The 25,795-nt window shown below is 48.3% G+C and overlaps 1 protein-coding gene across 4 annotated transcripts in view; it reads left to right on the top strand.

The window, feature by feature from the left end:
• The window catches only part of H6PD (hexose-6-phosphate dehydrogenase/glucose 1-dehydrogenase), a 52,756-nt gene that overhangs the window by 1,360 nt on the left and 25,601 nt on the right, over positions 1–25,795 (top strand). The window contains exon 2 of one of the 4 annotated variants that reach the window (XM_086921396.1): positions 18,459–18,505. The exons of 1 other annotated variant lie outside the window; for it this stretch is intronic. The gene's annotated coding sequence lies outside the window, so the exon portion shown is untranslated. Of the gene's footprint in view, positions 1–18,458; positions 18,511–24,035; positions 24,258–25,795 lie in introns of those variants that run through there. 2 more of the 4 variants (XM_086921399.1, XM_086921398.1) reach the window with 2 other exon arrangements.

Here is a 25,795-nt window from a genome sequence, read left to right as displayed (position 1 = left end):
CCATCTAGTAGCATGCACGTCTCTTATCATAAAGGTTTGGTGGTGAATTAGTATAGTGAAATATGAAGTAATATAAGCGGTGGATATATTAGTCTGTTGTTTGGATTGAGAAGGATAGTGTAGGCAGGACTTGAGTGGGATGAAAAAACGGGGGGCCTCTCAAAGGGGGTTGGCCAATGTAATTAAGGGCGTGGCTTAAAAGCACGAAAGCTAAAAATCTGTTGTTAGTATACTGTGCCGCCCGACTTGTATTTTGCTGTTTCTGTCATTGCATCCAGATATATGATACAACAAGTAATACCATTCCTGCTACAAGTCAAGACTATTGGCTTTGTCAGTGGTTATTATTTGCATAAGATAAATTAACAGCAACTATGGCTTGTATAAAACATTGAAAAAGCTTTCCCTTAAAGCCCTGGTGACACCACAACAATTTTGTTGCTCCTGAGTTTCAAAAAGAGAAGGAAAACCCAGAGAGAAAATGACTCTCTTTAAAGGACTTCCCATCTCCTACGACGCTCAACTGGCATGACATCATGCCGTAACTTCCCCACTAGTGAGAAGTGAGCACGTGCACAATGATGTGCCTGCTGTCACTGCAGTCCAGAAAAAAATGGACCGCCTGTGCCAGAGCACAAAACAGAGCCCGATAGAGACTAAAGTAATTTACTCTGGTTGGTTAATACTGTTCATATGTCCAGCCTTTGTCTGCTTTGTTCCCTCCCAGCGGACATCACCAATTGCTTTTTTTTTGGTTGGCCATCTGTAGCCTCCTCGCTCACATCCGCTCCCCCCTGTCATTGCTGCCCTCCTTACTGCACTGCTGCTGACCTGCATGCACTTCATTTACTTTTATAGCAATGGTGGCACGCCGCACTTTAGCTTTAAACATCAGAAGCTAAAGCGCGACATGCCGCCATTGCTACCAAAGTAAATCAATTAAAAAAACAAAGGCGGGTGGACACCACATGTCTTTTCCATTTATTTACTTTTATTGCGATGGTACCACGCTGCACTTTAGCTTTGAACATCTAAAGCTAAAGCGTTGTGTGCGAGATTGTATAAACAGAAAAAAAGCCGGACACACAACTTTCTTTTTCAATTTATTGAGTTTCGTAGCAATGGCGGCACGCCTCGCTTTAGCTTTAAACATCTAAAGCTAAAGTGCGGCGTGCCGCCATTGCTGCAAAAGTCAATAAATAAAAAAACAAAAGCAGACGGATGGCGCGTTTATTTTTTCCATTTGCAAAGCCCTTAGCTCTGCATTTAACTAACACGAGATCTATTGCATTACAAATGCTTGTTTATTTTGCTTCTGGGAACCCTGCCCGATGCACTGAAGTTATCATGGCTGGCAATCCTGCACTGAGGTGACAACTGCTGGAAATCTTGCATTGGGTGGCCACCAAGGTAATCTTGTCTGCTGTGGGCATTATTACAACACTAATAATATTATTAGCTCAGGATGATTTTCATAGAGCATAAATACTTTTATTACAGAAACGGTTTTAGACCGTTGGGCCAAGGTGACAGCCCTCCGCCAAGAGCCCTGAACTAACTCCACACCTCCCCAGATAATGTGGTACACGCCCAATAACAAAAAAAAAGACAGTAGGGTTAAAGACAGCAACATGCCCTCCCAGGCACCCGCCCTTGACAATCATTTTCCTTCCCCAGTCTCTTCCACACATCAGGTGATCTTGGTGCTACTATATAAACAAGAGAGGGAGTGAAGAGGCAGTGTCGTTAGAGGGCACTGGAGGTGGATATGTCCTCCTCTAGAATTGTTCCAAAAACATATGGATCCGCCCCAAAGAAAATGTTCCAAGAAGAGTGTACTCACAGGTCATGCGCGTTTCCTACAGTGATTGGAAGAACATAGTGTTTGTTTAAATACCCCTCACACACCAAAAGGGCCCTTGGTGTCGTGCTTCATCATGGGGGTCTTCCCGCTTCGCTGCGGGACGGGGCGTGCTACTACCTACAACTACACGGGAGCACTGATGTTCAGTACTATGTGAAGTGTAGAGAATTGTGAGTGGAAGGGTCAGGGGCGAGTGAAAACTGTGTGTTAAAAGGTACTTTGCTCTTAAGGACGAAAACATTTTAATATCACTTTGGAGCTGGTACTATTAAAAGGGTGGGTCAGAAGTGTCCTGCTTTATTGAGCGATCCCTCCTGTGTTTGTCAACATGTTTCGAAGGTCACAGGCTTCTTCAGGGCAAAAAACAGATCCCTTCTATTCTCTATCGAAACAATGTTGGTGTCAGGCTCCGCCTCTATCTCTTCGGAGCTGTGCTGCAAGACCTCTACCTTCCCTCGAAGATCCACCCCAACTTCTGAAGTATGCACAGACCATAAAGGTAATTCCCCCAAGGAAGGAAAGGAAGGGAACAGCAGGGAGGGAGATCTGAAACGACAAACGAACAAACCATTAGAAGAAAGTGCCCCCATACCCGCTGACTCTAACGTCCTTCTTCTATAAATACTAATCAGTGACGTAACCTTTCCTTCCTACCTGAGGGGGGAATTTGTTAGGGATTAAATGCGAGGAGAGGAGACTTGAGGCAATACCAGGGATTCTGTTTCGCTGTAGAGAAGACAAAGGGAACCAGTATGGTCTGGTCTCTCAACCTCCCATTGGCCTCGGTGGCTGTCTCTCCATGCCCCTGGTCCGACCATGCCCTCATCTCCTTCTCCATCCTCCACAATCCACTTTCCAAAACCCCGCGTGCCAAAAACACCTGGGCGCGGAACTGGAATAGGCTGGATCTCCCTTCCTTGACCTCCCTGCTCCGCAATTCCATTCCCTCCTTCTCTGGCCTATCATCTGCCTCTCAAGCCAAGGCCATTAACACCTGGCTGGCTGGAGGTTGCGACTCAGTGGCTCCCCTACGTCGCATTTCCATCCGGCGACTCAAGGACTCCAATAGATGGTTTAACGACCACCTAAAAGAACTCAAACTGAGCACCCGACGGGCGGAGAGGCAGTGGAGGAAAGATTATAGCCTCTCATCTAAAACCCACTTCCTTACATCACTGGCTAAATATAAATCAGCAATCCTGGCTGCAAAAACCGACTACTTCTCCACGAAAATAACGTCTGCCGACAACAAACCCAGGGTAATCTTTGGCATTGTGAATGACCTGGCATTCTCTGACAGAACCTCGTCCCAAATCCCTCCCTCCCAGCCCCTCTGCGATCAACTCAATCACTACTTCCTGGACAAAATCACAACTATCAAGGCTAATATCCCATTACCCTCGTCTGCTTTTGTTGACCCTTCCCCCCCCACTGTCCAAAACCCTCTCACCCTCATCCCTCCCCTTACTCAGGAATCTTTTCTGGCAATACTCCCCAAAGTAAAGTCGGGGTCTCCGGTGGACGTCTGCCCCGCACGCATCTTACAGCAAATCTACTCTAGCTGCCCTGATCCCCCTATCGCCTTCCTTAACAGCTCCTTGGCTCAGGGTGTTGTGACCCCTGCACTAAAGGCCGCCACCATAGTGCCCCTGCTGAAGAAACCCGGCGCGGACCCTTCCATCTCGGCTAACTTTCGCCCCATCTCCCTGCTGCCCTTCCTGGGCAAGGTGATGGAACGCCATGTCACCGCGGTACTGAGCGCTCACATCGAGGCGAATGGCGGGCTGGCCTCTCGTCAGGCAGGATTCCGCCCCAGGCATTCGACCGAATCGGTCGTAGTTTCAGTCCTAGACAACCTCAGAAAGGGTATGGATGACAACAACCACCAGGCACTGATCCTCCTCGATCTCTCCGCCGCCTTTGACACGGTGGACCATACCATCTTACTTGCCCGTGTCAAGGCGGCCGGCATCGGGGGATCAGCTTTGGTCTGGCTCTCCTCCTTTCTGAGGGACCGCACTCAGGCGGTCCGACTAGGCGACTTCACCTCCACCCCTCTCCCTGTCACCTGCGGTGTTCCCCAGGGCTCCTCTCTCTCTCCCTTACTCTTTAATCTCTATATCTTTCCTCTTATCTATGCACTTCAGCAGCTGGAGGTCACTGTTTACAACTACGCGGATGACCTCCAGCTCATCTTTGATCTGTCCCCCTCTCCTCTCTCGGTCTCTAATTTCCAGTCAACTATGACATTCATCAGGGACTGGATGAACCACAACCATCTTAAACTGAACCCTGACAAAACCGAACTGGTTCTCACTGGTGGTTCATCCAGCCCCTGGAACTCTCTTTTCTGGCCCCCCTCTCTTGGCCCGGCACCATCTCCCTCCACCATGGTCAAAACACTGGGTGTTAAAATGAATAATCAGCTCACTCTTCACTCACAAATCGGTTCCGTGGTTTCCTCCTGTTTCCTCACTCTTCGAACTATCCGCTCTGTCTCCCGCTTCTTCTCCCCCCAGGCACTTAAGATCATCATAGCCGCCCTGGTAATCTCACGATTGGACTACGCCAACGCCCTCTATCATGGCATTCCAGCGTACAGCCTGCATAGACTCCAAACCATCCAGAACCAGGCGGCCAGGCTGATATACGGCCTTCCACGCTATCACCACTCCACCCCCCTTCTAAAAGAGCTTCACTGGCTCCCCGTGAAACAACGCTCCCTTTTCAAGATCGGATGCATGGTCTTTCAGGCCCGTCAGGGCACTGCCCCGCTTTCATCGCCTCACTAATTAAACCCTATGTCCCCGCTAGAAATCTCCGGTCTTCCTCCAAGTCCCTTCTCCAGATTCCCCGCTTCTCACGCAAAAAGTGGGGCGGTTCTAACTTTTCAACTCTGGCCCCTACTTTCTGGAACTCTCTTCCAGACAATCTCCGTTCTGCCACTCAGTATCTCTCCTTCCGTAGAGACCTGAAAACTCTCCTCTTCAGCCAGGCTTTCCCCGCCTAATACTTATTCCACCCCTCCATGGTCTTTTCTCCCTCAGTTACTGAACCTCCAGCGCCAAGAAACCGCAAGGTGTACGCCGCGCTTTACAAGTGTTTTAAATTAGAAATTAAATTAGAAATTAGAAATCCTAATGTGATTAAAGACTACGAAACTCATTCATACACATTCATGCATACCTTCTCAGAACTGCTCACCTTACAGCACAGGACCCCTTACTTATGGTACCCCTCTCTCGGTTCTCCTGCATGTAAAAATAAAGCAAAACAGGGTTGTGGAAACAAACCGAAAAATCAGTAAACAATGTTAATCACTCCTTAACGCTGTTTACTGTGTACATAGTCACCGAGACTGTGTCCCTTATGCACTTGTTGCTACTGCATGCAACTCTGATCAAGGGCAAGGTGGCAATCCTTCTTGCAACCTCACCATGCTCTTCTACAAAGCAATGTTTTCCCCTCAAGCCTTGAGTCCATTCAGCTGAGAGAGAGAGAGCTCGTGAAGATCCTTAAACACACGCAGCCTGCGTGCAACTCTGCTCAAAAGCAAGGTGGCAATCCGTCTTGCAACCTCACCTCGCCGTTATACAACGCAATGTTATTCCCCCGAGCCTTGAGTCCTTTCTCCCTAAGCCTAGAGAGAGCTCGTGAAGTTCCTTACACACACGCTGCCTGCGTGTCATAAACTTGAACAAGATCACCAAAAGTTCTGGGAAGTCCTTTTCAACACGCAGCTTACGTGTTCAATACAAAACAGGCTTCTCCCCCACAACAATGAGGGAAGAGAAGCTCCAAACCCAGCTTACCGCTACCAGAAGACGCTCACACGAAGACTCCGTGATCCGCTGAATAATCGGCGCCGCTGCTGGTCTCCGAGGCTGTTTTGTTTCCGGGTGAGCACCTGACTCTGCGTCTCCTGTGCGCCGCATAGTATGGCATGCCAGGAAGTGTAGTTCTACCGTCGGCTGCCTAGGGACTTCGTGGGTTTACCGGTTCTGCGCCTCAGAGGTGGGTACAGAGGGGGAAGGGGGGGTTCGAGGTCTGACAGTACATCCCCCTTCCAAAAGGTCCCGAACCTACACAGGCTTGTCCGGGTAAGCGGCATGGAACCTTGCCACCAGCCGCGGGGCATGAACCGCCTCAGCAGGCTCCCACAAGTTTTCCTCCGGACCGTAACCCTTCCAGGATAACAAGTATTGCAAGCGCCCTCTCACCCTCCTGGAGTCCAGAACCCTCTACTTCATACTCCCTATCCTGCTGTACCCAAATAGGCATGGGCGCCCGACGACGGGGGCATAGAGATGGCTTCAACAGCGAGACATGAAATACCGGATGAATCCGGAGATGTGCTGTCAGTCGTAATTGCACCGCCACGGGATTGACGTGTCTCACAACCCTGTAGGGTCCTATGAATTTAGGATTGAACACGCTATGTTTTCTAAACCGGATGTGTTTCGTGGACAACCATACCAAATCACCACATTTATACACAGGGCTCGGCCTACGGTGCTTATCGGCTTGCTTTTTGTATTTAGTCTTGGCCTGAACCAGGTTCTTGCGAGCCTCAAGTAGGACCTTGCGTACGGGCAATAATCTTTCTTTCACATCGGGTAGTTTACTGCACGTACTGGGTAGCAGCAGGGGAGTGAATCTGGGGTGATGCCCATATGTGCAAAAGAAGGGTGTATGTTGCGTGGATGAATGCAGAGTGTTGTTGTAGGCGATCTCTGCTACCCACAACCAATCCACCCAAGCATCCGAATTAGCCCGTACATAACAACGCAAATACTGCTTGAGTGTTTGGTTTAACCTCTCTGTCTGCCCATCAGTTTGCGGCGGATGAAAACTGGTGGACAGAGAGGACTCGATTTGCAGTTCCGCACACCAGGTCTTCCAGAAACGGGCCGTAAACTGGGCCCCTCTGTCAGACACTATATCTTGAGGGAGACCGTGTAGCCTTACAATGTGAACCAAAAGAAGATGAGCCAACTGACCAGCTGTAGGGACCTGCTTACATGCCACGAAGTGACCCATCTTCGTAAGGTAGTCCACGACAACGATGATGGCTGTGTTGCCCTGATCCTTGGGGAGGCCGACTATGAAGTCCACTGAAAACCGCTCCCAAGGCTGTTCTGGTGTGGGCAACGGCTGTAGTAATCCCTGTGGCTGTTGTCTGTCGGATTTCATTTGTGCACACGTCGTACACTCGCTCACCCATTGTCGAACATCAGGACGCACTGAAGGCCACCAAAACTGTCTCATCACCTTCTCCAAAGTCTTTACGTATCCCATGTGTCCCGCACAAGGGGTGTCATGACACCATGAGTATGCTAGTTTTCTCAGAGGTTTCGTGGGAACTAATACTTGATTTCCTCTCATGGGCACTCCATGTTTCAGTCTCCATTCAGGGTGATGGCGAATCCAGGTCCTCCATACACACGTCTGTACTCCTTTACTCACTCCTGTGAGAAAGGCCTGAGTTTGAGTCGCCCCAACCACTTGAGCAGGAGGGATGATTGCCCGATCAGGGGTGAAGGTATGCATATTGGGTTGTTCTTGGCGTGTTAATGCGTCCGCTTTCTTGTTGCTTGAACCAGGTCGAAAAGTAACAACAAACCTATATTCTTCAAAAAACAACATCTAACGCAGTTGACGTGGGGAAAGATGTCTTGCGTCCCACATGAACTGCAGATTCCGATGATCTGTATATACTGTAACCATCTGCCTTGCACCCAGCAACCAATGTCTCCACTCCAAGAAGGCATCCCTTATGGCCAACAGTTCTTTTTCGGCGATGGTATAATTACATTCAGCCACACTCAATTTCCGAGACATAAAGGCAATAGGGTGCAATGCTCCAGTGGTTTCTTTCCGTTGGGAAAGAACTGCGCCAATTGCGTATTCCGAAGCGTCCGCCTCGACAATGAATGGCAAATCAGGGTTGGCATGAATCAAAATCGGTGCAGAAGAGAAGGAGATTTTTAACTGTTCGAATGACTGTTGCGCCTCCTGGTCCCAAACAAAGGGAACATCCTTCCTTGTAAGGCGGGTCAAAGGGGTCACCAGTTTAGAAAAGTTTCGGATGAATCTCCTATAGAAATTCGCGAACCCCATCAGACACTGAATATCCTTAACGGTACTGGGCCGTGGCCAGTCCGTGATAGCCTTGACTTTTCTCTCTGCCATCACTTGTCCAACATGACGGTCCAAGTAGTCTCGTAATACTTCGTTTAACAAGAATTGAAATGCCGCCGGGGCATTGCATAATCCAAAGGGCATTACGAGGTACTCATAGAGCCCATATCTCGTTTTAAATGCTGTCTTCCACTCGTCCCCATGTCGAATTCGCACGAGATGATATGCCCCTCTCAAGCCTAACTTTGTGTACACAGTGGCTGATCGCACTTGCTCCAACAGGACCGGTATCAAGGGTAACGGGTATTGATTTTTGACCGTGATGGCATTCAATGCTCTGTAGTCGATACAGCATCTTTTCTCGCCATTCGCTTTCGGAATAAAAAACAGTGGTGAAGCAGCGGGGGACCTTGAAGGCCTGATGAATCCAAGGGCCAAATATTTATCCAGATAAGCTCGTAGAACCTCATTTTCTGGTAGGGTAAGGGCGTATATCCTGCCATTGGGCACCACAGAACCGGGAATAAGGTCAATCCGGCAGTCATATGAACGATGAGGAGGGAGTTTTTCAGCCTTCACGTTGCTGAACACCTCCCCATATTCCGTATAACAAGAAGGAAGAGATACTTCTTTTTCTGCTGCAGTAGCAACATGTAGCACCAAAGCCAAAGCTCCTGAGGGGTTGAGCCTTTCTTGACTACAATGTTCTTTACAGAATGCGGATTGAAAAAACACCGCGCCGGAGTTCCATTGGATTTGTGGTTCATGCTTCTTCAACCACGGAAGACCCAAGATGATGCTATATTGAGGCGTCTCTATGATATTAAAGGATATTTCCTCATGATGCATTTCTTGGTAAGACAAAACATAGTTGGGAGTGTGATACCGTATGGGTCCCGCTTTCAGCTCTTTGCCGTCTACGGCATAAACCGTTTCTGGATGTTCTTTTGTAATCAACAACACCCCGAGGCGCTCTGCTTCCGCGAAATCCATAAAACACCCAGTAGCACCTGAGTCAACCATGGTTCTGATGTTTCTTTTCTTAGATGCTATCACGATAGACATGTGCAGAAACAGATGTGTCTGTTCTGAGTTTATTTCTGGGGTGATAGAAGGGATAGTTATTCTGCTTGACGGTTCCCCTCCGCTCGCCTTCAAGCTTTGTAGTTTTCCGACTCCGTGGTAGTAGTACCTGCTGCTACTGGTCCACCTCTGCCTCTGCCAGGTTTGGGTTTCACCGGACATTCTCTCAGGAAATGTCCTTTTTTCCCACAGTATAGGCAAAGACCCTGCTTCCGACGATAGTTCTTCTCACTAAGTGTTAACGATGCACGCACTGCCCCTATATCCATCGCTTCTGATGTCGAGGCCGTTTTGTCTCCGTGCCCCGAATGTTCGTAAGGTAACACTGTTTTTTCTTTAGTCTTGTGATCCCCCTTTCGCTCTTTCAGCCTGTGATCCAAGCGTAACGTAAGTTCAATGAGCGCGGTGCAGGTTTGAGGCTGAGGGTCAATTTGAGCCAAAACATCCTTAAGGTCGTCATTCAGGCCTTGATAAAAAAGAGCGGATTGTTTGTTTTCAGGCCACTCTGTTTCGGCCACCAAACGTCGGAAGTTGTTCAGATACGTCACCAGATCCGAACTGCCTTGTTTTAGCTTAAGCAGGTCCCTATCAGCAGAAAAAGTCTCAGCCCTCCTGTCAAAGGTTTTCTCAAAAGCCGCACGAAAGTCATCCCAAGCATATAGTAACAGGTCATCCCTTCGTACAATAGGGACTGCCCATTGGGCGGCCTCACCCCCTAAATGTGATATCAAAAACGCGACTCTCGCCTGATTTGTGGCAAACATCTTTGGTTTGCACATAAAGTGTAACATCACCTGTGTAATGAATACCTGTACTTTACTGTTGTCCCCGTAAAAGCGTTCCGGTGGGGCTAAGGGAATTTGAGCTGGCATTTCCACTGTAACTGTGGTTGCTGGAACTTGACTCCCCCCTCCCATAGCCTGAGGTGATGGGGTTCTGTCCATTCTGACTTTTAATTGGGCGTTTTCTGCTCGGGCAGCCGCCACTTCTCTATTGGATGTTGCAAGTTCAGCTTGAACCTGCGCCAGTGCAGCCATAACATCATCTAACGTTGTCATGGCGTCTTCCAACACAGCCGAGAAGAAAGATACTGCTTGGGCCGATTATTCTGTCAGGCTCCGCCCCTATCTCTTCGGAGCTGTGCTGCAAGACCTCTACCTTCCCTCGAAGAACCACCCCAACGTCTGAAGTATGCACAGACCATAAAGGTAATTCCCCCAAGGAAGGAAAGGAAGGGAACAGCAGGGAGGGAGATCTGAAACGACAAACGAATAAACCATTAGAAGAAAGTCCCCCCATACCCGCTGACTCTAACGTCCTTCTTCTATAAATACTAATCAGTGACGTAACCTTTCCTTCCTACCTGAGGGGGGAATTTGTTAGGGATTAAATGCGAGGAGAGGAGACTTGAGGCAATACCAGGGATTCTGTTTCGCTGTAGAGAAGACAAAGGGAACCAGTATGAAACCCTAATGTGATTAAAGACTACGAAACTCATTCATATACATTCATGCATACCTTCTCAGAACTGCTCACCTTACAGCACAGGACCCCTTACTTATGGTACCCCTCTCTCGGTTCTCCTGCATGTAAAAATAAAGCAAAACAGGGTTGTGGAAACAAACAGAAAAATCAGCAAACAATGTTAATCACTCCTTAACGCTGTTTACTGTGTACATAGTCACCGAGACTCAGTGTCCCTTATGCACTTGTTGCTACTGCATGCAACTCTGATCAAGGGCAAGGTGGCAATCCTTCTTGCAACCTCACCACGCTCTTCTACAAAGCAATGTTTTCCCCTCAAGCCTTGAGTCCATTCAGCTGAGAGAGAGAGAGCTTGTGAAGATCCTTAAACACACGCAGCCTGCGTGCAACTCTGCTCAAAAGCAAGGTGGCAATCCATCTTGCAACCTCACCTCGCCTTTATACAACGCAATGTTATTCCCCCGAGCCTTGAGTCCTTTCTCCCTAAGCCTAGAGAGAGCTCGTGAAGTTCCTTACACACACGCTGCCTGCGTGTCATAAACTTGAACAAGATCACCAAAAGTTCTGGGAAGTCCTTTTCAACACGCAGCTTGCGTGTTCAATACAAAACAGGCTTCTCCCCCACAACAATGAGGGAAGAGAAGCTCCAAACCCAGCTTACCGCTACCAGAAGACGCTCACACCGAAGACTCCATGATCCGCTGAATAAACGGCGCCGCTGCTGGTCTCCGAGGCTGTTTTGTTTCCAGGTGAGCACCTGACTCTGCGTCTCCTGTGCGCCGCATAGTACGGCATGCCGGGAAGTGTAGTTCTACCGCCGGCTGCCTCGGGACTTCGTGGGTTTACCGGTTCTGCACCTCGGAGGTGGGTACAGAGGGGGAGGGGGGGGGGGGGGTTCGAGGTCTGACAGTTGGTATAGTAGGAAAATCAGTGAAGTGATAAATATATACAAGTGATTATATTGAGTGGAAAAGGCACATAATCATGCACAAGATACGGTACCCATTAGGTATTCTATGCGATAATTTGTTTTTGTGGAGACATTGCCCCATGAGCCTTTAGAATGGGTGGGAAGGGTACCTACAATCAGATTTTGCTCCAGGCAATCTTTCGCTTCGATAACACAATCCAGCGGCTCCGTCAATTAATAGTATCAGCTCCAAAGGTATATTAAAACAAATTCGTCCTTAAGAGCCTTTTAACACACAGTTTTCACTCACCCCTGACCCTTCCACTCACAATTCTCTACACTTCACATAGTACTGAACATACAGAGAAGTGTCCGGAAGGTCAAGATAGAGTAGATTACAATAATCTATCCTGGAAAGACCACAGTAAGAATACTTTGAATATATGGTTGGTTTTGGAGAAACATGAATGCGTTTTTAAATCAATCAAATCATTTGTAAAGCGCACTACTCTCCCATGAAGGTCTCAAGGCGCTGGGGTGGGGAATGCTGCTACTGCTCGAAAAACCAGGTCTTGAGGGTTTTTTTGAAGGTCAGCGGGTCTTGGGTCTGCCGTAGGTGGATGGAGAGGGTGTTCCAGGTCTTGGCGGCGAGGTGGGAGAACGATCTGTCGCCGTAGGTCGCTCTTCAGAAGCGGGGGGCTGTGGCGAGGGTGAGGTCGGCAGAGCCGAGCTGGCAGGTGGGGGGTGTAGAAGCTGAGTCGTCTGTTGAGGTATGTTGGTTCGGTATTGTGGAGTGCCTTGTGTGCGTGGGTGAGGAGCTTGAAGGTTATCCTCTTGTTGACCGGGAGCCAGTGCAGGTCTCTCGGGTGGGGTGTGATGTGGCTGCGGCCAGGGTTGGCGAGGACAGGCGTGCAAAGGCGTTCTGGATGCATTGGAGCCGTCTCAGGAGTTTGGCCTAGGCTCCTGCCTAGAGGGCGTTTCCGTAGTCCAACCTGCTGCTGACGAGGGCCTGGGTAACCGTTCTTCTCATTTCAGTGGGGATCCACTTGTAGATCCTACGGAGCATGCGGAGGGTGTTGAAGCAGGAGGAGGAGACGGCGTTGACCTGTTTAGTCATGGAGAGGGTGAAGTCGAGGATGACCCCCGGGTTGTGTGCGTGGTCGGTGGGTGTTGGGGCGGTTCCCAGTGCGGTCGCCCACCAGGAGTCGTCTTAGGCCGAAGGGGTGGATCCGAGGATGAAGACCTCCGTCTTGTTGGAGTTCTGCTTCAGTCTGCTGTTCCTCATCCATTCAGCGACGGCCTTCATTCCTTCGTGAAGGTTGGTTTTGGCGGTGTGGAGGTCCTTGGTGAGGTAGAGGATCAGCTGGGTGTCATCGGCATAGGAGATGATGTTGAGGTCATGCCGACGGGCGACGTAGGCGAGTGGTGCCATGTAGATGTTAAACAGAGTTGGGCTGAGGGATGAGCCCTGGGGTACGCCGCAGATGATCTCGGTGGCTTTGGAGTGGAAGGGGGAAAGGCAGACGCTCTGTGTTCTGCCGGAGAGGAAGGAGGTGGTCCAGTCCAGGGCCTTCTCTTGGATCCCGGCGTTATGAAGGCGTGTACGTAGTGTGCGGTGGCAGACCATGTCGAAGGCGGCTGACAGGTCCCGGAGGATGAGGGTCGTCGTTCCTCCGTTGTCCAGCAGGGACTTGATGTCATCGGTGGCGGCGATGAGGGCAGTCTTGGTGCTGTGGTTGCTGCGGAACCCGGACTGGGAAGGGTCCAATATGTTGTTCTCCTCGAGGTAGCGGGTCAGTTGTTCGTTGATGGTCTTCTCCATGACCTTTGCCGGGAACAGGAGTAGGGAGATGGGCCTGAAGTTCTTTAGGTCTTTGGGGTCCGCCTTGGGTTTCTTGAGTAAGGTGTTGATCTCGGCGTGCTTCCATCTCTCCGGGAAGGTTGCTGTCTCGAAGGAGGTGTTGATGACTTTCCGGAGATGGGGTGCGATGGCTGTTCTGGCTTTGTTGAAGATGTGGTGTGGGCATGGGTCTGACGGAGATCCGGAGTGGATGGTGTTCATGATCTTGATGGTGTCGTCGTCGTTGATGTTGGTCCAGTAGAGCAGGCGATTGGTGCAGATGGTGATCGTGGGGGCGGAGGTCTCAGTGGTTGTCGGGGCGGTTGTGGCGATAAAGCTGTTGTGGATGTCTGCGATCTTGCGGTGGAAGAAGGTGGCCAGCGAGTCGCACAGGTCTTGCGAGGTTGGGACTTCGTTGGTGTTGGAGCTGGGATTGGAGCCTTCACAATGTTGAAGAGCTCTTTGCTGTTGTGCTCATTGTTGTCTAGGCAGTCCTTGAAGGAGGCCCTTTTGGCGGATCTGATGAGGTGATGTTGTCTGTGGGTGACGTTCTTGTGGGCTGCGTGGCTGTCCGGTGTTCGTTCACGGAGCCAGATCTTCTCCAGCTTTCAGCAGGTTTGCTTGGCGACCTGGAGGTCTTCAGTGAACCAGCTGGCTTTCTTGTTGGTGTGACTGTTGGAGGGTTTCTTGATCGGGGCAAGGGTGTTGGCACAGTCGTTGATCCACTGTCTGAGGTTGCGGGCAGCGGTGTGGGGGTCGGTGGGGTCAGCGGGTGGGCTCTGGGCGAGGGTGGTGGTTAGCTGGTCTTCGGTGACTTTGCTCCAGCAGCAGCCAGGCATCTGTTGGGCGCAGTGGTGGGTTTCTTTAAGGTGAAGTGGATGCAGCGATGGTCGGTCCAGTGGAGTTCGTGGTGTGGTTGAAGGAGACGTGGGGGCTTGCGGAGAAGAAGGGGTCAAGTGTGTGACCAGCGGATTGGGTGAGTGTTGTGACGAGTTGGCTGAGTCCGAGGTTGGCTAGGTTGTCGATCAGGGTGGTGGAGTTGGTGTCGTTGTTGTTCTCGAGGTGGAAGTTCAGGTCCCCAAGGATGATGTAGTCCGTGGAGGCGAGGGCGTGTGTGCTGACGAAGTCGGCGATGGAGTCGCTTAACTGTGGTCGGGGTCCGGGGGGGGTCTGTAGATGAGGGTCCCTCTGAGGGTGGTGTTGGGGTCGGTGTGGATCTGGAAGTGCAGGTGTTTGGCGGTGCTGAGGGTGTCGTTGGTGTTGGTCGAGACTCTGAGAGTGTTCCTGTGGACGAATGCGATTCCTCCTTCTGCTCTGTTGGTGCGGTCCCTGCGGGTGATTTTGTAGCCCTCCGGGATGGCTATGGCTATGTCGGGTGCCGAGGCGGGGTTCAGCCAGGTCCCTGTCAGGAAGACGACGTTGAGTCGAGTAGGTCCCAGAGTTCAACGGCGTGTTTGCGGGCGGAGGGGGTGTTGAGAAGGATGCATCTGAGGTGGTAGGGTTCTTTCCTGGTCGGCAGCTTGGTGGGGCGATGCTTGTGAAGCTGCAGTTCCGGAAGGTGAAAGCTCCGTGGGTGTGCTTCGGGGCAGCCCAGAAAAAGGTGTGTGATCGTCTGGTGTTGAGCGCGTGGAGGGTTCTGGCATCGTAGCGGTGTCGGGCGTCGTGGCTTTCGCGGGGTCCTGGCACTGGGCGCGGTCCAGGCGCGGACGGACGAATGCGGGCTTGCCTTAGGTGCACCAGCGGCAGACCAGCTGCGTGTGGCCTCCATATGAGGGTATGTGGGAGGGAGGAGCAGCTGGGAGGCGGTAGCGGGGCGGCGAATGGATCGCAGGGGGGCGGGCCGCAGGAGAACTGGGCACAGGAAGGAAAAACAAGTTTAGGCAAGAAAACAAGTACAGGCACAGAGGAAGAAAATCAAGTCTGGGCAAGAAAGCAAGTACAGGCTCAGAGGAATAAAAACAAGTCTGGGCAAGAATTAAGTTAGGCACAGGGGAAAAATACAAGATTAGGCAAAAACAATGCAGACAGAGCCGTGCAGCAGTGTGGGGAGCGAGCAGGGTCAAAGGTCGCTCTGACCTTTGAGCTGGTAGAAACCTTACAAAGCCACTGCCCTGATCTAGAGTCTCATGAAAAGATGAGGATCCTGAAAAACTACAGGTGATTTCAAGCACCTTTCTCCTTTTCCAATCTTTTTGTCCTTCGTTTTGGAAACAGTAAACTGCAAACACTCAATTCCTGTATTTTAATTTCTTTGTCTGTTATTCATAAAACAAACCGTTGGGCCTGACTTTTTAAAGAAAATATATAATTCTTAAAAAGCTAACTGCATGAACCAATATAAAGTATTTTTATTTTGTAGCAAGACAGACGTCCAACATATGAGTTTGTTAAGTTGTGCCACCATGCCCCCTTTGTTTCTTCTCTGGTTATACCTTTCTGTTTCATCTAGTGAACTCCACAATCTGCAAGTTCATTTTGGGGTGTTTTCAGCAATGTTATTCATCAGAAAAGTGTAGCTGTGCTATTAGAGAGTGCACCAAAGTGTGAGGCAACTTCACCCCTCACACCCGTTTTTGAGGTGGCTAATTGTGGAGCTGTTGCATCATACCCATTGTGCCAGGACATTTTACCTGCCACATGGTGGTGAGACTGCTTACTAGCTGTTCCTTGCTTATCCTTGTGTGACACGTGGGAGTAGCATGTACTTCACTGAACTTCAACTACAGGATGCTATGGGCTAATGGCACTATTACATGCAATGAGTGCGTTCCTACCCAGAACTAACTTTTACTAATAAAAGGCTGTCATGAGCCGCCCCCAAGCTTACGAGCTTACGAACAACTGCATGCTATGAGTGGGATTATACCTGAGAAAGTTGGCAGCATGTCCAGCAACCTGTAAATATTCTCTAGCAATGTGGGAGTAATCCCTAAACACTGGTGCCTAGAGATATGATTTCAAAAGACGGCATTAGCTGAAAAATAATATAAACTTTGTGTGAAAAACTAAACAACAACTACCAAGATGCTTAGACGCTTTAATGCTTTTAGCAATCTCAGTTGGCATTGCAATCCAATAGTAAGAATATTGGTGTACCGCTAAAGGTTGAGGTGTTTGTCCATAATGAATTCAAGAGAGATACCACTATCGGGTGCTATCAATTACTAAGAGTGTTTTGATCCAGCTTATTGTAGTGTGAAGAAGAGCTGAGCAGAAATTCTGTTTTTAGCTTTTCTCTTCAAATGGTAGTTTGACATCCAGTACTGAATCTCGTTGAGAACTTGTGACCGCTGTTTGGTGTGTTGTGGAGAGATTCATTTAAATAAAATTGTCGGTCGCTAGCATAGACATGGTAAATGATGTTGGATTGGTTTAGAATGGATGCATGAGGTTCCATATGTATGGTAAATACTGTGAGATGTTTAAACTGTAAAGATGCGTAGTTAGTAGATTCGCTTCTGACAACAGCCAAGGATTGTTGATAACTGAATTGAAGAACAGGTTGACTTAGATCACCGTGGACCCAGCTGTGGGGCTTCCTAAACAGGAAACTGAATACTGCTTATTTCCTTAACACTGTGCTTAAGCATGTGAACTCCTAAACATCTTCATGCCTGGCCTGCTGCTACCTGCGATGCCTATGTGCAGCACACAGCCAGCCCAAGGAGACCAAACATAAATATCCAAACCACGAGGAAGCTCTCTATCCTTCCTCAGAGAGCAGCAGAGAGCTGTCCAAGACCAGTCTCCAAGTGTTGGAAAACTGAGGGCTGTTTCTGCCTGGAAAACACACCCTGGTTGTGCCAATGTTTGCTTGCCTTACTTTTCCTGGTAAACACTTACTTCTATATAGCATGTCCCATCACACCGTCAGTGGAGTTGAGAAGCATCCCTGAGCTTCGCTTGGAAGGTCACCTATGACTGCTTGTCTAGGTAGATGTTGAGCAGATTGGTTCACAGGTTCGCTTCTTCTTTGTGCCAGAATCTCGAAGATTCTGAGGGTCCTTGTGTGTATATAGGCAAACTATACTCCAGTTTCCTCTGAGGGTCCAGACTTTATCTGACCACCATGAGTACCACGTTCTGTTCCCCCTATCTATATCTTTATTATGTAATTGGTGGGTATGGTGTTCAGGTATGAGTCTGGTGCCACCTTAGGTAGGTGGTAAATTCTGAAATCCATGTTCGGCTCTAGTCTCCCTCCAGCTGTTCTCCACTTTTGGGCTGGGCCCAGCACATGCTCCAACTTTCCATACATAATCACATTCTCTCAGCTTCCATACACTACATTCCTCAGCATACTGACTCAGCCCTTGCATACTGACACACAAAGTCACTGCATCCTCTTGTTTCCTTACACACTGGACAACCCAGCCTGTCCATGTCACTACAGTTCTTTTAACCCAGTGTTGTAGCACTGTTGAGTAGCCAGATATACAACATAAAGTGAAAGGGCGGTAGGGTGGATGGATGGAACGGAGGAGGGGTCGCGGGGGTTAGAAATACTATATTTTTTTTTTAACGTACCTTTAGCTGCCGGCCGCCTCCAGCGTCGTGTCGCACCGCCTCTCCTCTTCCAGTAGCCCCATGGACAGACTCCCATCCAATCCCTGTGCTGCGGAGCAACATAGGGATTGGCCTGAACGGGCTAGGAAGATGCTCTGCTCAGGCCAGGGAGTCTGTGGGGTTTCTCCAGCCCGGTTGCTCAGTGCAGCTGGGCTGGAGACAACCTAAGTGCGCATATGTGTTTTGGTCGGCCTGAGACGGCTGGCCAAACACACATGAGCACTTAGGGAGTGCACGTAGCACTCCTCCTCCCCCCTCCCATGCCTTGGCCCCGCTCCTCCCTACAGCACTGGCTCAGAGCTGGCAAATGCAAAATAAAACGATGAAAGAACATAGTTTTATTTTTCATTTGCTGGCTCTGAGCAAGGCAATGGAGCGACGCTCCTCCGCCATTGCGGAGGAACCGCCACTGGGAAATACCTTCACCAGAAACGGAGAAAGAAAACAGATGTCACTGGTGTATAACTCTTGAATAAAAACAATGATAAGCTCAATATGTTTTTAATGTCTTGTTGAATTTCCCGGCTGTATGTAATCGTTTATTTTGTTTTTTTTCTTAATTTTTCTAGTCATCATGACGAACTAGTGATCCAGAGGGAACAAAACTTTTTGTGGAGTAAGGTTGACAATCTTTATTATTCATAAATAGTAGTACGAACAATGTAGTAATATATTTGCGTTTTACAGAGAAAGCCACTATGCCAGTATTGATACCTTGCATGGTTATTGTATTGTATACTTTATATTACTTGCTCCTTTTTCTGCTGATATTGTAAAAGTGTTGTTCCTTTAACTGGGACGTGAAAAGTCTTATGACCAGTGCTTAATTTGAGCCGGTAATTTCCGGTGCTCTGCACCTGCACCTAATCCTCAGCACCAGTGCTTATAGTAGCAATTAAGGACACACTTATTTGGAAGAAAGGCAATTTTCTCCATAATTACGGATGTTTAGCCACGCCGAGACTCAAACCCAGTTACCCAGCTCCGAAATAGGCAGCTCTAGCCATTAGGCCAAGTCCTCCCCAGAATGATAAGTGCCGGGACTCTAGTCAGGAGGAAGTTTGCACCAGCACATTTCTCCTGTTAGCGCTGCCTCCTGAGGAGAGCCCCGGCACTTTTTATTTTACAAATGAACCACTACTTATGACTCTCAACTTTGTGTAATTGTATTTTAATAACACCAGCTTCGCAAATTGGAAACCTGTGGACATTTTTTTAGGGGGGGAATTGATGGAGATGTGTCGCTGAGAGGTACGCTAGTGTTTCCCAGCTGCCTAAAGCACCACCATAAGGTGCAGGAATAGTGAATGTGCATTTGCCGAGCTGGTCTGCTCTCTGTTTTACCGGTTCAAGACCGGGGACCACCGGGAGCAGTAGCAAGTAAGACAATTACAACCTTTCCATTGCCGGTCAGACCCTGCAGCTGTGAGCCAGACCATGCATCCTTTCTAGGCAGAACCTCTGGCAGCTGGGATTCACCGGCACAGAGAAAGGTTTGCCTCTTGAAATTTAGGGCACTTGCCTACTTTTGCAAAGAGCAACATTTTCTGACTAACAGCTAAATTATATTTGCATACTCCTGCTTTGGCCTACCTAACAACTACAGCTTGACATTCCATCTTTATTGTGGTTGTATATTTTATATACAGCATGTGATATGTGTAATTTATGGAAGGTCGCTACAATTTCACAATATACATAGGTGTGGAAGTTGCTAATATATCTACTTGTCCAAGGGACGGAATGCTTCAGAAAACTGCCTGGCCTGTAAAACAGTCCACTTGTCACTTTTGGTGAGATGCTGTGAGATGACGCATTATGGCAGCTCTGTCATCCTATCAGCGATTTGATAGTGGTCTCTCTGATTATGCTAGGGCACAGATCATTTCATGGTTTATATTCTAGCAAGGCTCTGATTTTTACTATGTTTCCGCAAATTAACATACAGGGGCTGAAGGCAGGCTGGATGTGATTGTTACAGGGTTGGAATTTCCTGTGAGTCTGTGCACACCCTCAAACATACATGTTTAAGGATGTTCACCTACTCCTCTACGATCTCTTCCCACATAGGAAAAATCAGGAAATGTACTCTCAACAAGGGCAGAAAAGGTTTTCCCAGTCTCGGAGAGAGGGAATGCAGGGACAGTGAATTACAATCACTCAGCAGACATTTGCATGAGCTCATATATGCTTTTTATTTGCGCTTGCGAAAATGGAAAATTGCAAAAACAACAGTTGATGGACAGAATGCAGAACAATGTCATACATTCACCCCAGTACAGAGATCTGGGCCTAAATCCATCGTTTTGTTTGCTCACCATGCCATTCCAGTTTGAACCTAGCCATATGCAAATCAGTCTTGACCCTGTGCCCCATGGGAACAGTCCAGCCCGAACTGCCAAGCCAGGTCCTCCCTGGACTGGAAACAAGCATCCTAGGACCGGTTTCGGGCTTTCAGCCCTCATCAACCAGGATAGCTTGATTCCAGTGGCATGGAGAGCACAGGACTCACGTCTGAGCATACCCGTCCCACTCGGGGTGACAATTGCAAAAACAGCAGTTGATGGACAGAATGCAGAACAATGTCATACATTCACCCCTGTACAGAGATCTGGGCCTAAATCCATCGTTTTTTTGCTCACCATGCCATTCCAGTTTGAACCTAGCCATATGCAAGTCAGTCTTGACCCTGTGCCCCATGGGAACAGTCCAGCCTGAACTGCCAAGCCAGGTCCTCCCTGGACTGGAAACAAGCATCCTAGGACCAGTTTCGGGCTTTCAGCCCTCATCAGCCAGGATAGCTTGATTCCAGTGGCATGGAGAGCACGGGACTCACGTCTGAGCATACCCGTCCCACTCGAGTGTCCCGTGCTCTCCAAGCCACTGGAGTCAAGCTATCCTGGCTGATGACGGCTGATATCCAGAAACCGGTCCTAGGATACTTGATTTCTGTCCAGGGAAGACATGGCTTGGCAATTCGGTCTGGACTGTTCCCAAGAGGAACAGGGTCAAGGCTGATTTGCATATGGCCATTTCTGAACTGGGGTGGCTTGGTGAGCAATAAAACGATGGATTTAGGCCCAATAGACATCCAATTCTTCCGTAGATAATTGTGGAATGTCTTCACCAGTCGGTGAAGAGATAAGGTATGTATGCCGCCGCAATCACTTGGAAGCAGCAGAGCTAGCGTCTTTCTTCGTCTTAGCTCGGCGTTGAATGGCCATAAAGGATATCACTGGGAGCGTGCCGGCTGATACCCCTTTTTAAGCTATTGAAGTCATCTCTAGCTCACCAAAGTCCTCAGGCTGTCCCACATTCCCCTTGTCCTGATGAAGACCTGCTACAGATGCTAACAAATCTGCACCACATTTTAGGGTCGAAACGTCGACGTTGTGTTGTCAATCCGTCCATGAGAAGCCACAACTCTCTAAAAAGAAAATAGCCCTGCTTTGTTGTGACTATCGAAAAAATGGACCGATGAAAATGTATGTTTTGTATATAAATGTGTTATTTCCCTTTTCCTTGTATAGCACAATCGTCACTTGTCACTTTTAGACACTTAAAAACATTTCACCTTGTATATGATTTCATGTCACTTCTGTCTTGGACAGCCTTTTTATTCAATTGACTGATACATACAAGATATCTATAATAAGAAAAATCTTTTAAAGTAAGAATTGCGTGGTGTGTGCCTGAACATTGGATGTCTATTGTAAATTACATTAAAATTATCTAGATTTATAACCTAACAAAGAAATTGTTCAATACATCCGACAGAACCATTGTTTTTTGTCTAAACTTTAGAACCCAGGTTCTGAGGGTCACTGGGTCACCCCATTACAATTAATGGGATACTGTACTTTTGTCAAGCAAATTTCCTTTACACCGGGGTCCAGTCAATGACAATCCTACAGTAGATTGTCACATTCTGTTTTTGGGGAGATAATTGTGTGAGAAAATACTAGTCGTTTTCCTTTGTAATTTACACACAATCTTTTGTTGCATGCTGCTTTATGAGATCTCACTGCCTGAGCGGATATTTTTAGGCAGAAATATTGGGCCATCCTTGTCCTGAAACAAACAGCGGAAGGCTTGCACGCTTTGTCGAGAAAGAAGAATGTAAAGCAAACAGTGTGGGCATTCTGTTGGAGCTAATGCAAAATTATACTCCAGGTGGGGCTAAACTGCCATCAAAGGCAAAACTTCAATCACGTGATAATTAGTGATTGGGTGTGTTACTATTTTCTCTGCGTTTCGTACATGTTACACTCTCGGACACTTTTTCACCATTCCATCAGGTTATTTCTCATCGATGAGAACCTGCCGACCATGTCTGTGAAATTCCCAATCCCTACCCACTGCCCTTTGCAGTGTGTATGTTCCTTTATCTGTGTGTATTGAGCTCTCGGATCATGGAAAGTTGTGTGGGTTACAGGTCTCTCCCTCATTTGGCTTAGACCCCGCTTTATATCCTTTCATTGTCTGTTAAACAAAAAACGTTAACATTGACACTTGTTTAGGCAGTCAAAGTCCGTACAATTGTTTGTGCTATAATACGGGTAATATTTTTACTATTATTATAGTTGTGCTCCAACTTTCTCCCCTTGAGTGACCTAGAAATGAAAAACCCATATTTTCTTATGTTTCCTTGTCATGGCAACGTCTTTTGTGTGTTTATAGTAACTGGCTCCATCTACTTCCAGAAATCTAAGTAACGCCCTTGTCTGTAGGGTCCTATCTATACCGGTTGGTAAAACTCAAATCGCCTGTCAGAATTTTCAGTCTCAAACAACCTGTGATCCTGCACTGAGCGCAAAGTGTTCATCCCAGAGTGGCACTTGGCCAGATTTGGTGGCTGATCATTAAAGTGCCAAGAGCAATACTCTTGGACAATCTCTCCAGTCATAAGAAGTGATAACACCTTCACTAGCTTTAAGTGAGATTAAAACCACTCCTGTTAAGAGCCAAACCTGTGCAACATGATGACCTCAGCTGCCCCGTCTTCAAAACCAGGGCCACTGGAATGATGCGTTTGTGCGACCTCGGAGATTTTTGCATAGTTATAGATTTGCCTCATTTGCCACATAATCCATCATCTGCTGCATAATCTGCAGATTTTAACAAAAAAAATCGTTTCTAGCTCACACAGTTAAAAAGTTACTTAAAATGCAAAAGCATGTGTTGCCAACCACTGGAAGGCCCTTTACAAAGCGGAACTGGTCAACTTTCTGTTGCTTATTTCTATATTTGAATGTTAAACTTGTACTAATGAGATGCAACCAATGGCCACCAAGTTTTACCTAGTTTAAAAATTATGAAAAATGAAGCAATGCTATCACACAATGTGCTGCATCATGCCGCATAATTTTTTCCTTTTCTTGCCGCATAATGTCCTCTGCCCTGACACATAATTTGTCCCTCTCCTGACACACAATTCCAGTGGCCCTGTTTAAAGCCCATGGGATGAATAACCCCTTATGTTACCCTCCAGCTCTATTCTGCATTACCTACATTGGTTGTTTACCTCATTACATTTGAATTTGAAATGCTCTGTATTTCATGTTTACTAACTGAGCAGCCTATAACTTGGAGGCCCCTCTGTGAAGCATATGCATGCTTGTTTTAGTGCTGCTTTACTAAGAAGCTCGGGTCCTATCATTTCTTCGCGAATTACGAATGAACAACATAATACATTATTGTTTTATGAAGGTTCAGTAAAGGCTGCGTGCGCGGGATCTATCGACCTTCTGCGGTTATCTTGTGACCCTGAATATATTGCCGCAATATATTTAATTACGCCGCCCCTGAGGTTCGACTCCCAAAATTTCATTTTCCTGCGGTTTCCTCTGAGCAAGCAGGGTCATTCTTAATCACAAATGTAAATATCACACGGGAGGCACGCGGTGGAAGGGCTTATATTGGCTCTTGTGAAATCTGGTTTTACTGGAAATGTTGTCTTTTCGCATCAGAGTCCTTATCTCGACCCTTTGGACGGTTGCGGAATACTTCAGCCTTGGTAAGGTAAAGCCTCTGTCTGTCAGTCCGTGCGTGGGCGTGGGGGTGTAGTTTGGAACTCAGCTCAGAAACGGGATTATGTTCCTTTCCTCCTACCTGGGCTGCTCCAGGCCTCTGTTTGTTGAAGGTTTAATCATTCAGAGTGCAGTGAAGGCCCGTCGTCTCCCTCACTGCCCCGCCTTTCCACTGCCCGGCGCGGCCCGGAGGGTTCCCGTCGACCTGCCTGCCTTGTGCAGACAGACACCGGTGTCTGGCTCAGATCCCTCTGCAGTCTGTGGGGTGTCCTTCCTTGGAGGCCTGTGGGATACCAGACAGGAGGAGAGGGGCTCCAAATCCGACCCAGGTGCAGGCAGGTGAGTTCGATGCTTCTGGTGCCTGGTGGTGGCCCCAGGAGGCGGTGGTGGGACCAGGGCAGGCTGCCCCCAAGCATGCGGCCCTCGATCAGCGGCTGTGCAGGACGTCCGAGCAGCTTACATATTACCTACTGGTGTTTGCCAGTAGGTAGGTTAGCTAGTATCATGTTTCCATAGGAAAAGCATTTTTTGACTTGTCTATATCTTTGGCGCCGTTTGACGAAAACAAAATATATATATGCATTGTATCATTTATTTAGCACATGTTTTGCCCATTTGGGGCAGTGAAGCACTTGCACACACGGGGAACAAGCTACCCACTGTAGGAGGCATGTTTTGAAGGGTTCTGGTTTTGTTTTGCGCCAATATGAGAAGTGTTTCCATGTCATGCGTGGCGATCACAGAGTTGCCTTTATCGTGTTACTGGATGCAGCTGCATCTGGTGTAGTGATGGAGGGTGTGTGAGCCATCGATGCGTAAATTCGAATTGCAATAAGGACTACCAAGCTTAGCCACAGAGGCAGCGGGATGCTGTGTGCCTGTACACCCTTTCAGAGAAGGCCCTGTGATCCCTACAGGTCACGGCACAAGTCCTAAAAAAAGAAGTGGGGGGACGCTGTCACCGGAAGTGACATCACAGCAGGAAGTGACGTCACGAAAGATGGCTTGCACCATCGGGCTCATTGCCTCCCCTCGCTCACCCCTTAGATGCGATTGCATCTGAGAAGATGTGAAGGTTGTTTACCTATTTATTTTCGGTAGCGCTATAATGGCATATATGTCACTTCACAGCACTTCTTTAATGGACAGAGGGAGAAACTGATTTATTTGCCAATAAAAACACCAACAAAAACGAGGAAACCTAAATAAACTGTCTCATATGATCAAAACGTAAAATCTGACTCCACATCTTCATGAACTTGGAGAAAGTGTCTGGCAGTCGTATTTTCATCCCAAGTCACTATTATCTCTTCCAAGCACTTGACTGCCTGGTGGAGGACGTCGGTTCCCCTGAAATCTCTAATTTATTCCAAAGAGCTGCCCGCGCCGAGTGAGTTCTCTTTGAGTGAGGGGTGATTATCTAAACTGCACTCTTTCCAGCTCGCCTCCCACCGCTCGCCGTGATAACACAAGCCCCGCCAGGCAGAGTCGCATCCCTAATGGAATCTATTCTGAGCATGAGCAGCGTGCTGTGAGCTCAGATCTCGTCCCAGAGAGGCCAAAGAGTGAAGTCCAGCTGTTTGGCAGGGGGGACGGCGTCCACCCGTTAAAATAAGTGCGGGGACGCCGTCCACCCGCGTGGTACCCCGACTCGAGCCCTGCCTACGGTGATGTACGCCAGGCAGAGGTGCTGTTGAAAGAGTAGAAGGATACCAAGAGGGCAAGAATGGGAATCGGCATGAGCAGTAGCCATGCACTGTTTTATGTTAATTGCTTTTTAAAGGCAAGGATACTGCCTCATGCTGAATAAATCCACCCCATGAAGGAGGAGGAAGGAAGTGAAAGAGCAATCAAGAATTTTACCCTGAAACTGCACA

Source organism: Lissotriton vulgaris, chromosome 5, assembly GCF_964263255.1.
Source record: "Lissotriton vulgaris chromosome 5, aLisVul1.2, whole genome shotgun sequence".
Lineage (NCBI taxonomy): Eukaryota > Metazoa > Chordata > Amphibia > Caudata > Salamandridae > Lissotriton > Lissotriton vulgaris.
Note: the sequence above shows the minus strand (reverse complement) of the source record. Positions and strands in the feature narration are given on the sequence as shown.